The sequence below is a fragment of the Tupaia chinensis genome, unplaced genomic scaffold (genome assembly GCF_000334495.1).
Source record: "Tupaia chinensis unplaced genomic scaffold, TupChi_1.0 Scaffold000394_1, whole genome shotgun sequence".
Classification (NCBI taxonomy): Eukaryota; Metazoa; Chordata; class Mammalia; order Scandentia; family Tupaiidae; genus Tupaia; species Tupaia belangeri.
The window spans coordinates 2097495-2105301 of record NW_006159896.1 but is presented as its reverse complement, the minus strand read 5'-3'; the positions used below and the strand labels follow the sequence as shown (position 1 = coordinate 2105301).

The following is a 7807-nucleotide window of genomic DNA, read 5'->3' as shown; positions in this document are numbered from 1 at the left end:
CCGTTCCCTCCCCTCTTCGCCCCGTGTCCCCTAAGCCCGATCTCTCGTCGCCATGCCTCTCTTCCCTGTTCAGCTCCGTCTCCCTTCACCTCCGTCACTCCCTCCATCGCTCCGTCTGCTCCGCTCCCGTCTCTGCCACCCGGCCCCTCCTTCAGCCCCAGCGCCGCTTCGTCCCATCCCCCACTCCCTCTGCTACCCTCTCCACCCTCCCCCTTCACCCCATCCCTCCGCTCCCTCTCCCTCCCCTTCACCTCCTGCACCCTTCCTTCCCCTTTGCTCCGCCCGTACCCCTGCAGCCATCACCCGCCCCCTGCACCTCGGCTCCCTTCCCCCACCTCCCCTTTCCCGGTGCTTGCCCGCTTTATTCCCGCAGCTCCCGGATTCCACTCCCTTTTCTCTAGGCCCTCCCTCTTTCCCACCCCCCATGGTGAATCGTGACGAGCGAAATCCCGGTGCGTCCACCTCCCCAGGTCGCCCCTCGCGGCCGCGGAGCGCGGTCCCCGGCTGCGGAGACCCACCTGGGAGCGGCCGGGTGCCCCGCCGGGGCGGAGGCGCCTGTTTTCCCAAGGCTCGGCCCCGCAAGGCTGAGGCCGCCTCTCTCCTCCTCCCCTTCCCGGGGCTCGGCTGCAAGGGCGGGGTCTCATCTGGGTCTTGAACCCACTTCAATCACTCTAGAGGAGGATCGCCGTCGTGTGCAGCGGGAGGCCCGGGCCAGCGCCGCAGCCTGCAGTCTCTCTGCCCGCAGGACTGAGCCCTCGCCGCCTGAACGCTCGGGCTCCGGCCGCCGTGGCCTCGGGAAACGGCTGTTTACGGGTTTATGTGAAAGGCACAGCCGGTGGGTGTTTGAGAATAAGTGCTGGTGAGTGCAGGCTGCAGCAGTGACGGCGATGGCGAATAATATTTGAATAATGTATAGTAAACAGCGTCGCCAGTACTAAATAAGCATAAATATGCGGAAAAAATAACGCCTCTATAGTATTTTAGCTATTTCCTTACACCAAAAGATGTGTAGGGGTTGCTAGTCTTTTGGGGATTAAGAGAAAATTGAAACTGGGCTTTTCTCGGTAGGAGAGGATAAGAAAGGAAAAAGAAATGAAAATGGTGGAAATGTACAATTTCCTTTCTGATTGTCACCTATGGCGCTGTCTCCCTTTGGGTGAGGAGGAGCATGTGTAGTGTCCCTTTTGAGCATCATAACTGTTTTTTCCCCTCCCCAGTTTTTTCATCACTATAGAAGAAATTTCCCTTCTAAGCAGTCTTGAACAACCGTGCCTGACACATTATATCAAAAGAAAGTGGTGAAGTGCTCACGGAAACCCCCGCAGGACCCACGCAGGGCCGATGCTGTCTGTCTTGGAAGTAGACTCCCGTGCTTAGGGCTGAGGACTGAGAGGACCCGTGGGATTCTCTAACGTAAACACCTTCATTTAACCTGTGGGAAAGAAATGAAGGCTTGGAGCAGCGAAATGGCTCGCCAAAATCAGTGTTAATTAATTTTTAGAAACTTGGTGTTCCTTTTCTTGCAACATTAGTAAAAAAAAACCTCTTTCGTCATTACTCTATATTTACCATTTCCTCCCAGTAGCCTTGTAAAGGGTTATGAAATATGGAATGGAATGTCACATGTTTGCCACTAGGAAGATGAAATTCTCCAAGTGTTGCAGAAATGAAGTTTTTACATCCTTTGGCCTGGACCCTTGTTTGTGTAGGTGGTTTCTTAGTGGTGTTCCCTCCCCACCACCACCCCTTCTTTTAGAAGCAAGCATTCGAGTTAAAAAAAAAAAAAAAAGAAAATCAATATACGCAGGTGGTATGGTGGTCAAGTTGCTGGATTTAACCATGGATGACTGTAGTTCTAGTCCCAGGCTCAGCTGTTTGAAAAGCACACCAGGCACATGTGCATGTATACCCAGAATCCGTAGAAGGTATTTCTATAGGGGGTGATTTCTCACTTTCCCTCTCTGGCTCTCTCCTGCAGGTACACGTGCTCTATGGCAGAAAAGCCTTAAAAAAAAAAAAAAAAGAGTATACAATATGGTCAAGATTTCCTTTCTGAAATAAAGGAAAACCACTACGTATAAAATCAAAACAATTTTACGTAAAATTGATGAATGTGTGAACAGTGTTCTTTTCCTATGATAATCGAGTCAAGTGTAAATTTTGGAAAACAAGTATTATTGCAATCTTTTGTCAATGGGTGACATGGATTCTGGCTCCTAATTTTGGGTGGAGTTTCTAACTTTGCCTTTTTCTCTAAAACAACATTGGTCTGTCGGAAAAGTCATGATATATTTTTTCTGTTTTTCGATGCAAAAGTGCATCATGACTTTTCAGACAACACAATAAAAGTACAATAAATATGTTCTTTAACCACTATCCACCAGTTTAAATGCCACCTTCACAACCTGATCTTCCCAGTCTAAATTAATAGTCACTGTTTATCACAGTTTTTGGTAACAAAAATGCACATTTTCTTCATGGCTATGAAAATGATCTAGAATGATCTTGTTCATTTTTTTTGAGGGGGCACTAGTTTGAGTGTCTCCTCTACTTGGCTGTTATTTCCATGAGTGGAAATCAGGGTCTGTTCGATGTTTTCACTGCCATGGGCAGCTCACGGTTGGCAGTTAATATTTGTTGAATGAATTAATGTTAGTAAAGATATGAAGGAGAAAAAGATAAATGTAGTTTTGGGGCCCCTGTCCTTTCTGAGTTCAACATTATCGAGTGCCATTAGCTATACAACCAAAGTAGAGGTGGGTTTTTTTCTGTTCATTCAACAGATGTTTGTTCAGACCTGCTAGGAACTGGGAGGGCTGCAGGGGTGGAGTGTGAGAGGGCCCTGCCCATCCTGTGTTTCCCTGGCACTCTGTAGTGCACTGATTTGTGTTGATCTCGCCCAACTATTGGGTCATCGGACAGGTCATGCGTATTTTTCTAAGCAAAAATGCTTCATGACTTTTCCAACGACTCGGTAGATTATAGGTTTCAGGAGAGAGTAGGACCTTGCCTTATTCTTAATATCTATCCTCGGTGTATAAATTAGTATCTGACACTCACTCATGTTGAATGAATGACTACAGGATATGGCGATTGAGAGAATAACTACTGGAGGGGACTAGCAGGTAGCGTGGTGGTTAAGGCACTGGACATGCCCACATGGCCCACTATGGTTCGAGTCCTGGACCTGGTGACTTGCTTTCTCACTTTCCCTCGTTCTCTCTGTGTCTCTCTCTGGTCAAATTAAAAAATGAATGAATAAATAAAATTTTTTAAAAAGAGAGAGAGAATAACTACTGAAATTGGACTGAGCTAAAAGTCTAGTCCTCCACTTGTTAGCTGCGTACTGTTGACAAATAGTAAGAAACTTCTTGTACTAAATTTCTTCATCTGTAAGTTGGGTAATAATAGTACCAATATTGTGTTTTTTTTTGTGTGTGAGTCTTAAAGAGGGGGACCAGCAGGTGGCATGGTGGTTTAGGCACTAGAATCCCGATGGCTCACCAAGTCTGAGTCCCAGAGCTGGCGAATGGCTTTCTCTTCCCCTTTCTTTCTCTTTTTCTCTCTAGTGAATGCACATGCCCTAAAACAAAGTAATAGCAAAAATAATAATAATAAAATTACATCAATAATTCTTTTTTAAAAAGGAGGTAAGGGACCAACAGTTAGCGTAATGGCTATATTACTGGACTCCCATGTAGGTGACAGCGGTTCGAGTCCCGGACCCGGTGCTTAAACTCACGTTGGGCGTGTGTGTGTGCATGCCCAAGATCCCAAGAGGAGAATGGAGAAGGGATTGTGACGTGGCCATACCCCTGGGGGGTGATTTCTCACTTTCTGTCTCTCTGTCTTTCTAGCAAGCGCACGCACCCTATAGCAAAAAATAAATTAATTAATTAATTAAAAAGGAGGTAATGCAGGTATAGCTTGCAGCACTGTTCTTGGCACATATTAGATTCAGTAAATATTATCACTATAGAAAGATCCATAAAGAGCATCTGTAAAAGTGTTTTGGGTTTGGAGGATGTGATAGACTCTCTGTAGGGCCAGAGTTTTGGGGGAGAAAACAAAGTTTTAGATAACATTCTTGAAAGTGCAAATGAATTGGAAAAATGGGAGAATCAAATTGAGGAACATGGACAAGTTGAAATTGGACCCCAATTTCTTTTCCAGTTGCACTCGTTTCTTTTACCTCATTATTGCTTTCCTCTATAAAGTGCAGTTTTCGGCACCAGCAGATGGCTTAGCAGTTATGTCATTAGACTCCCACATGGCTAACTGTGATTCAAGTCCCAGACCTTGTGGCTTCAAAATCACTCTGGGCACTTGTGGGTGCTTGCCCAAGATCCCAGAAGGAGGAGGAAGAGGAGGAGAAGGGATTGATTACGGCATTCCCATGCCCCCGGTGGTGATTTTTCACTTTCTCTCTCAATGTCTCTGTCTCTCTCTCTGGTGAGCACACATGTTCTAAGGCAAAAAGCTCTACCAAAAAATATATATTAAACTACATTATATATATTATATATACATATACTATATGTATATATTATATATAATGTTTATATATATATATAATTTTTCTGCTGTTTTTTGAAGAGATCTAAGAAAAAGGAGAATTTCATTTTTTTCGTACCATGCATATATTTCCATGTGGAAATCCAGCTGCATTCATAAACCACTATACTGCTGGCTGGCCCTTTGCATTTAATTTTTTATCTATTTAGAGTTAATTTTTTTGGAATTATCTTATTTAACTTTATTTATTTATTTTTAATTTGGCCAGAGAGAAACAGAGTGAGAGACCAAGAGAAAGTGAGAGAGAGAGAGAAAATGGGAAAGCAAGCGGCCAGGTCTGGGACTCGAACTGTGGTCAGCCATATGGGAGTCCAGCACCCTTAGCCACCATGCCACCTGCTGGCCCCAGAGTTAATTTTTTTAAAATAGTTTTTTGTTTAATTTAACTTTATATATTTGTTTATTTTAGTTTGACCAGAGTGGGACAGAGTGAGAGAGATAGAGGGAAAGTGAGAAAGCAAGTCACCAGGTCCAGGACTCGAACCACGGTTGGCCATGTGGGAGTTCAGTGCACTTAACCACTATGCCACGTGCTGGCCCCTGGAGTTAATTTTTCTATGTCATGTGAGTGAAGTATGGCCAATGTCTATTTTTTCTTTGTGTGAGAATGAACAGTCTTTCAGCAGTTACCCTTTGCTGGGAGATTACCCTTTCTTCTCATTGGATTGTTTTGTCTTTGTTGGAAATCATTGGCCATATGTGGGTAGCTGTGTCTCTGGACTCTTTGTTCTGTTTCATTGATCTGTATTTATGCTTTCACCAACACCTACTGTGTCTCAATTACTGTAGCTTTAAAGTAAGACTGGAAATCAGCTATTTTATTATTATTATTATTATTTGCTTTTCTACATAAGATTTAGAGTCAGCTTCTTGATGTCTGTTTAAAAACTTCTGGGATTTTGGGACCAGTGGATGGCGTGGTGGTTATGTTGTTGGACTCCCACAGAGCAGCCTGTGGTTCGAGTCCCAGACCCAGTGACTTGAAAATCATGGTCTGTGTGCCCAAGATTCTAGGAGAAGAATGGAAGAGAAGGGATTGTGGTGTGCTCATCCCCACTTAGGGGTGATTTCTCACTTTCCCCCTACTGTCTCTGTTTTTGTCTCTCTATGGCAAGTGCACAGGCCCTAAGGCAAAAACCTTTTTTTTAAAGAATTATTTTTATTTAACTTTATTTATTTATTTATTTAAATTTGACCAGAGAGGGCATAGTGAGAGAGAGAGAGAGAAAGTGAGAAAGCAAGCCACCAGGTCTGAGACTCGAACCATGGTTGGCCATGTAGGAGTCCAGCGCTCTTAACCACCACGCCACCTGCCAGCCCCAGCAAAAATCTCTTAAAAAAAAAGAAAAAACTTCTGGTATTTTTATTGGAATTGTGTTGAATGTATAGATCAGTTTGGGGAGGATTGACATTTTAACAAATTCATTTTACACTGGGAATACCATAATTCTTAGCTTCACAAATGAGAGAAACCCAGTGATAAAGAAAATTGCACATAACTTAGCAAGGGCTCAGGATACAAGGTCAATTTTACAAAAATTAATTATATTTCTATATACTAGCAATAAGCAACGAAATATTGACATTTTAAAAGTAATTATTTTATTGAGCTTCTATTTATTTATTTATATTTAATTTGATCAGAGAGGGACAGAGCGAGAGAGAAAGTGAGAAAGCAAGCCGTCAGGTCCAGGACTTGAACCATGGTTGGCCCATGTGGGAGTCCAGCGCCCTTAACCACCATACCGCCTGCCGGCCCCAAAAATTGAAATTTAAAATAGTACCATTTATGGCAGAATTTTTTTAGTGGTGAAATTCTTAAATATAAAACTAACAAAATAGGGCCAGATGGTGGCCTGGTGGTTAAGGCAGCTGGTCTGCAGTTGGCCATGTGAGATCTAGTCACCTTAACTACCACGCCATGGACTGACCCAAGCAATTCTCATTTCTATCCTACTTTAAAAACACATTCCCTTTTTAAAAGTTTATATATTAGGTTTGAAAAATTGTAATAGATAAATGAAAATATCACCTTGTCTTCTTTTGAATTGAGACCTAAAGTTTTGTTTTGTTTTTTGAGAGATTTTTGCTATAGGGCGTGTGTACTCATTAGAGAGACAGAAAGGGAGAGATCACCCACTAGGGAGGATGGCCACGCAGCAGTTCCTTCTTTTCCACACCCCTCATGCACATGTGCCTGGTGTGAGTTTCAAGCTGCTGGTTCCAGGCGATTCTCCATGGAGAACTGGAGTCTGCCATGCGGGAGTCCAGTGCCTTAACGACTATGCCACCTCCTGGCCCCTAAAGTTGTTTTGTTAATGGATGTTTTACATGCCAAACAAGTAGATTCAAACACTGGAGACAATAGTTTATTCTAGGTTAAAACTCTAATAATTCTGCTGTCAGGTGAGGATAATTTATTTCCCTAAACTCCCTCACAGTAGCAGAGAGAATAGTGTTATGTGGAGGTTTTTGCTGTAGGGTACACACACTCCCCGGAAAGACAGAGAGACAGAAAGTGAGAAATCACCCCCCTGGGGGGATGGCCACACCTTGATCCCTTCTCCTCCATTCTTCTCTCGGGATCTTGGGAACACACACATGCTTGGCATGAGTTTAAGCTTCCAGGTCTGGGACTCGAACCGGGGTCCACTATGTGGGAGTCTACCAATATAACCATTATGACATCTGCTGCTCCCCTACAAAATTGTATTTAACTTTGAAGAAAAACACATGTTCATACCTAAGTCTCCTCCTCCTTGGACATAAGACATGCAATTAAATATTGAAGTCTCAAGGCCAACAAATGGCCTAGCGGCTATGTCAGCCGCTGGCTAACTGTGGCTGAGTCCTAGAACCAGACTCAGCAGCTTGAAAATCATGATTGGCATGTGCCCATATATGCCCAAGATCCTGGGTGGAGAATGGAGGAGAAGAGATTGCCATGTGGCCATCCATCTCATCTGATTTCCTTTGTTTTCTTTTCTTTTATTTCTTTAAAAAAAATTTTTTTTGAGAGATTTTCACTATAGGGCACGTGCACTCGCCAGACAGACAGAGAGAGACAGAGAGACAGAAAGCGAGAAATCATCCCTCAGGGGGGATGGCCACACCACAATCCCTTCTCCTCCATTCTCCTCTCAGGATCTTGGGCACGCACGCACACGCGCCCGGCGTGAGTTTTAAGCCACCGGGTCTGGAACGCGAACTGTGGTTGACTACATGGGAGTCC

General features: G+C 43.8%; 1 protein-coding gene across 3 annotated transcripts in view; it reads left to right on the top strand.

The window, feature by feature from the left end:
- Nucleotides 1-675: 675 nt before the first annotated feature.
- Nucleotides 676-7807, top strand: part of STXBP1 (syntaxin binding protein 1) — a 74317-nt gene continuing 67185 nt past the window's right edge. For 2 of the 3 annotated variants that reach the window (XM_027774036.1, XM_014590013.2), the window contains exon 1: nucleotides 676-859. The gene's annotated coding sequence lies outside the window, so the exon portion shown is untranslated. The remainder of the gene's footprint in view (nucleotides 860-7807) is intronic. The other variant, XM_006154081.3, reaches the window with a different exon arrangement.